The sequence below is a fragment of the Molothrus aeneus genome, chromosome 2, assembly GCF_037042795.1.
Source record: "Molothrus aeneus isolate 106 chromosome 2, BPBGC_Maene_1.0, whole genome shotgun sequence".
NCBI lineage: Eukaryota > Metazoa > Chordata > Aves > Passeriformes > Icteridae > Molothrus > Molothrus aeneus.
Window position 1 is genome coordinate 61,697,132 of NC_089647.1, and position 6,673 is coordinate 61,703,804.

Consider the following 6,673-nt stretch of genomic DNA (forward strand, 5'->3'; position numbering starts at 1 on the left):
TGTCTTTTCATAACTCCATGAAGAACACATAAATCTGATGCAAAAGGAAAAGCAATAAAACCAAATGAAAGTTATCAAGTGTTACCATACTGCATTGCACTGAAATGTCATAAACCCTTTTATAAAGACAAATTTCCCCTCAAGTGCAGTAATACAGTCAGAGTGGAAAACAAAATGATCTTTGGTTTATATACTTCTTACCCTCAGAGGAAAAATACCAAAAGGAGTTCTGATGTTGTTCATAAAAGATAAAAACCTTCCAGAGGGGAAATTTCCTCTTTAGTGCTGGGGCAAGGTAGAATTGGAAAGCAATAGGAGTAGTAATGGACAGAACAAAATGAAATCAGATTTTAGAAAAGAATACTTTGATGTGAGAGTTTGGGGTTTTTTTCCAGTTACAATGTTATCATTTTATTTCCCAAGTCCTGACTTTTACAGGATCCTCCTCTCTCTAGGGCAAGTGAAGATTTTTTTGTGTTTTTGTTCCTGTGCTGATTCTGCAAGCTGGTATTGATTAGCTTACTAATGAAAAAGGCCTCAGGTGTAATCTGCAGAGGTTTATTTTGTTCTCTTTATCTCTTGTATAATGGTTATGACCCTGGAGTCATTCCAAATTCTGATACTTCTTTTGAAGATCGTATCAATCACATAATTAAAGTGTGTTGCAACCACCTTAATAAGTCTGCCAGACTGAAAGCTGTGATCTTTGAGCACTTACTGAAAATCAGTGCCATACTGCTTCTGCCCTGATTTGACTTGCGAATATTTTTTCTAAATTTTTTTTCTAGAGATTTTTCAGTTATTGCTAGAGCAGTCTGCAGCTACTACAAACCAAAAAACTAGATTACAGATTGTATTGAATTATGGTATTCATACTCAGAAAGTTATTGTAGTTTACATCATGCATGCTAAAGTACAAATTTCTTTCAAGATGACATTCAAGCTGCCACACTATTAATAAATATCCCAACAATTCTGATAAGTGAAGTTCATGACAAATAACAAAGAGAAATATCTACTGAGAACTGATTTTTTATTAACCTTTTAGGAACACGTTCAAACAATTAAGTCATTTTCTTACCTGACCAACAGTGACATTACAGGCCAAGACATTCAAACAGTGATGTGACAAAGGACCAATTGGAGAAGCATGTCCTTCCAAATAGGAAAAAAAAAGATTAGAAGGACACTAAGGAATCTCAACTCCTAGATGCCCTCCTGCAGGCAGCTACATCAAATTGTTTGCCACTGGCATGTTTCCCATAGTAATATCTGTTTTAGTAGAGACATTTCTAAAGTAAAAATGTTATGGTACTTATTGCTCTTATGCTGACCCAGGCATCAAAATACCAAGCATTACAGCCCTCCTTCCTGGCAGATATTTTATTGAGGGGAAAAAAAAAAGCATGCTTTATTTAGTGTCAGTTTTGCCCTCTAGGCAATGCAACAGTCATTTTTGATAGGCAAATAATTTCTATAAAATTTACTCAAAACACTAAGTTGTCAAAATCACTGTGGATACAAAACAATTAATACCATTTCATGATGGTATTAATGAGGGAAACAAAATGATCATTTGAGTAAGCAGTATTTTTCTTTCTCTCATTTATTCTCTTTTCTCATATCTGTTGTCTCATATTTTTCCATATTAGCTGATGACTGGAGAACTATTTTTCATACAGAAAACCTAAAAAATACTCCAAACACAGACGAGATCTTGTTTAGATCATAAAACATGTACTCTGTTTAAACAATACATGACACACCTTATAATCATATTAGTGCTTGGAGTGTTTGAGTCAATACCTAGATGTCTGGAATTACAAAAGATGCTTAGGGATAGCAAAGATATCCACTACATAGGAGATATGAGAAAAGACATACTTTCTGGGATGAAGATGGGGATGAGTTGAAATATTCTTTGTCATCTCAAAACCCACAAGGCAACAATGTGTGGGCAACTGAAATACACTCCTAATCCCCTGGGTAAAATTTTAGATTTTCTTAAAGTTGGACGTTCAGCACAAGTTTAGGCACTGTTAATTATCTTGCCAGTTCTCCATCTATCTTCAGGCCTAAATCTGTGTGTTTCTGTGGGAGCTAGGTATTCGAGTATCTACTCTAGTCCCTGGAGTAGTTGGTCAAGACAGCTAATGGAAGTGAAAAAGCATGTCAGCTCAGCACCTCAAAACAAGATTTGGCCTGAGCATAGGTATTTACTGTCATCTGAAATGTCTTAGAATACCCAAGAACTCAAATACTGATGAATAAATATGACAGAAGCTAAAGTAAGAAAAGTTTATAAAAGTGATTTATGGTCTTAGAGATGTACTAGCTGTCTTACTGCTTATATTGAATGCTACAGAATATTTTTGGGATTGTGCTTTCTCTTCAAATATAGACTATTCTTTCTATCCCTTTGAACAATTAGAATTTTGCATGTATAGAGAGAGAAGTTAGTCTGACGAACTATTTATTCTACATTTTAGGATGTAAGTTATATGGAATTTATTATGTTAATATGGTTTAAATACATATTGTAAATAGCTTATATTTTTAGAGAATCTTGAATCAAAACCTTCATTTAAGCTATTTAACTGCTAATGCAATATGCCCTCAGGCACTGTTGTGAGATAAAGATAGGACTGGAATGTTAAAGTAAGTATATCATACTTGTGACTCAGTCTGCAGCTATGTAACAATAGCTGAAAGAAAATGTTTAAACTATTTAATTCAAAAGAGTGTGAATATTATTTGTCATTTCTTAACTTACTCAGAATCACAGAGGACAATGCTCAGAATCTAAATCTATGACAGAAATGTTGAAAGAAAATTCCACATTCTTTTTATCTGAGCACTGGGCAGAGTACACTATATATATAGTCCAAATGTCCTGTCTTTTCAGAACTCCTTTTTTTTCTGATTTTTTTTTGATACTTTTAAAATGTTAATTTAGCCCATTTTATCTTAGTTACCAAGGGTTTCCTTAGAGACATATATCACAAAAAAGAAAAACTGGGTTAAAAACTAAGGGGTAGAACACATACATACTTAGATCTATCTTCTAAACACAACCCAAAAGCTTTCTTAGAACAATGTTATGAAAGACAAAAAGGTAAAGAAGGAAGAATGGCAGCATGATTCTAATATGGCACCTTTGATTTAAAATAATCTTTTAGAATACTTTCTGGATAATTTGTTAGACAACCCACAAGAGAAGCTTCCATTATTTGCCATCACATCCAAGCTTTTTAGAACAAGTGTGAATATAATTTCTTTAGTCACTTTGTGATTATAGTAGTGACATTGATAAACTATGTCCTTGGCAGACAACAGTCATGATCAAGCTGCTTTTTTTCTTGACAATTTATCATATTACAATCCTCTCTGGAAGTGACAAGTTATTGTTTTTTGGTTCCCTAAAGTTAGTAGTGTTTGTTGCGAACATTAACTTTTTTAATAAACAGTTGCTTTATACTATTGATTGATATTGTTCAACAAACATTTATTACACCTGTACCACTGGTTTTCCATTAAAAAGTTGCATGCTGCCCATTCATTTTACTTTAGTGTGTAGAAATAGCATATAGTATATGGCACATAGAATTCATTAAGTTCATAGTCTGCATCCAAGAAAAGGACCCCACTCTTTACACAATTTTCTTCTACAGAAAAATGAGAACTCAAACTATCATATTAAATTAATAAAAATTAGACTATTCTTAAAATAATTATGAGTCAAAATTATTTTCAGAATCTAGGCAGCCTTCGTGCAGACAATTCAAGAACCTGTGCTTGCTTCTCATGTACCCAGAAGATTTTAATATATATTGTGATTAAATAGATAATAATTTTGGATGAAATGTGAAGGAAGATTTAATACCTATTAATGAATGCATCATAGATTTAGCATCTTTGACAAGTACAATATTCAGGAGACTTCCATAAAAGATCCTAATTTTTTGCTTGGATAAAACACAATTTTAAAATTTTTATGCATAACTATTAAATTTAGAAAACTATTTTATTTTTTAGGTAGTCTCAGAGAAAATTTTCACTTCATTCTTATAGCAGATGTAGTATATTTGATATTACATCTTTAAAGTCACAAATAAAATACTTTAAATATACTTTAAATAATGTATAGCAAAATACTTCCTCTTTCGACTAAAGTGATTTCTCCTTAACTATGAAGAAAATGTGGCTTTACACACTTTTTACCTTGACAAATGGCCTCAACCACTTATCTGTTCAGTCAACCATCATTCAACATAAACCTTTCACTTATTGTAGCACAAATAGTGTTTGAGAATTGCTGCATTCACATTTGTTGTCTCATGGTCATGTGTGTTTCATAAACAACTTGTTCCAAACCTTCAGAACTTTCTGAATAATTTATATTTTTCTTTTCCCTGAAGAAATTTCTATAACAAGAAACATATTGTCTCCTTTAGTGTTTTCATATCATCTCCATTTGCTGGGGGGTAGTTTACGGGCAAGTGCTTTGTGACAGCTCTTAAGCTACTAGGAAAAGAAAATATTATTTCTCTTTTTATTCCTGCTTACAGCCTTGCTCTCTCCAACTGAAAAAAAAACAACCAAAAAAGAAAAATGAAAGCATGTAAGAAAATAAACAAGCAAAGAAGCCTAAAAAGATGTCATAATATTTCTTGGGTGATTTGTAACAATTTTTTACTTAGAGACGTTTATGTCCCCTGTGATGGTTTAGCACAGTTTCTTGAGACCAAAAAATGTAGGGATTTTTTGCATATCCAGACTCTCAATATTCTTTTTTTTTTTGCAGTAAGAGATAAAGGTATAAGAAACCAAAATGTAGATCTTCAATGCCCAGGGCTAAAATCTCATGAAAAATCCTTCCTCTCATGCATTGTCTCATTCAAATAACTTTTATATATTTTGGGGTAAAATACTCCTCTAACTAAGGTGCCTAAAAAGAAGCTTTTCTACTACTCATTTTCTCCTTAAGTCTTCAAGTAAGTGCAGCAACATCAAATATAGATGCAAGTACCTAAAGAGGGATCATTTTCTCTCTACATGAACAATGATTTTCTGTGCATAGGAAAGTTTATAGGACTTGGCCCCTATTAGATTATACTCTGTGCTGGAATAGAAATTGTCATTAGCTTTAACTGTTTAGCCTTAATGCCTTTAATAATTTATCAATTTATTGCCTATTTCTCTGTGGCTCCTAGCTTTCATGAGTAATTGGTATTCTAAATACTCTTGTAATCTTTACTGGATTTACTATATAGTCATGCAGAAATGTCTATTGGTCTGATGGTAATTTGATGTGATGCATTCTAGGGCTGAGTTGTATTTGCTGATTGAAAAATGAAGTTGTCTGAAAATATCACATCAAAACACATATAAGTTTATTTGATTTTTTTAAATTTTTTTTTTCTGTTTTTTTCTTTTTCCTTTTTTACTTTTCTTTGAGGAATGTTGAGCTTTGTTTTCTCTCTCAATGGATTCAATAAGTGGTTGCTTAAGATAATGAGCATGATAATCTTCATAGGTGAAATTATGCACCAGGTTACTTTTGAAGCAGCAAAAAGATAAGGAAAGAATGAGCTCAAAAATCTCCTCACATGTGAGATTGTGCATAATACTCACAGTAATTTTTCTTGCTTCTAAATTTAGTTCTTTCTTTGTGTGTCACATTTTTTAAAACTTAGCATTCAAAAACTTCAACTTTAACAACATGTATTTCTTTACACTGAGATGAATAGGAAGGATGAGGCAGTGAGGAATTCAAGGCTGAGAAGCTAAGAACCAGCACGTTATTGACGGTATGTTGTACAGTGGCTCGTAAGACAATGAGGGTTTGACTTTGACAGAAAAGCCGTGTCATGGCACAAAAAATCTGGAGGCCTGTAAGGAAAAAGTTGTTATTATTTCATGGGATTATGCAAATACTTTTGCTCTAGTAAAACAGAGCTAGTACTAGTGCAAGATAGGGTGTTTTGAGAAGTCGAGCTGGAGGTCAAAAATTGAATCTGCCTTCACAAACCTTTTGAGAGACTTGAAAACTTGAAAGGCCTTGCAGGAAAACTCTTCAACAAGTACATGGAGAAAGCTAAGACACACGACTGATTATAACAAAGAGTGAATTAGGGGATAACATGAACCCTATCTAAATTTTAGGAGGAATCTAAACAGTCTGAAACTAGGAGACTATAGTCTCAGTAGAACCAGTTAACAGAGAAAAAAACAAAAAGGAAAGCAAGTCTTGGAGAAAATACAGTGTTTCTGTTGATGGTAGAGGCAACTTGGGCTGGGAATTTAAAGGCAGTGCAGTTGTCTTACCCTTTTGCATTTCATCAATTCTGTAGCAATAAGAAAACAATCATATAATATATAGCTTTGAAAAACCCAACTCAACACAAAAATGGCAGCCAAACCCATACTGTTTCCATTCTGGCATAAATTGCCTGGTTTTGTAGATCTGCCTTGAATTCTGCATGCTATTCTTATAATTCGGTCCTGCAGTGTTTGAATGACAGAAATAAGATCATGAAGACTAAAAGGCATGACATGATTTATTTCAACATCCTTCTCAAAACAGAAATAGACTTTAAGTTAGATCAAGGTACCTGTGAACTTTTCCAAATGAACTTTTTAAATTCCCAAAAATGATCAATGTATCTGAATA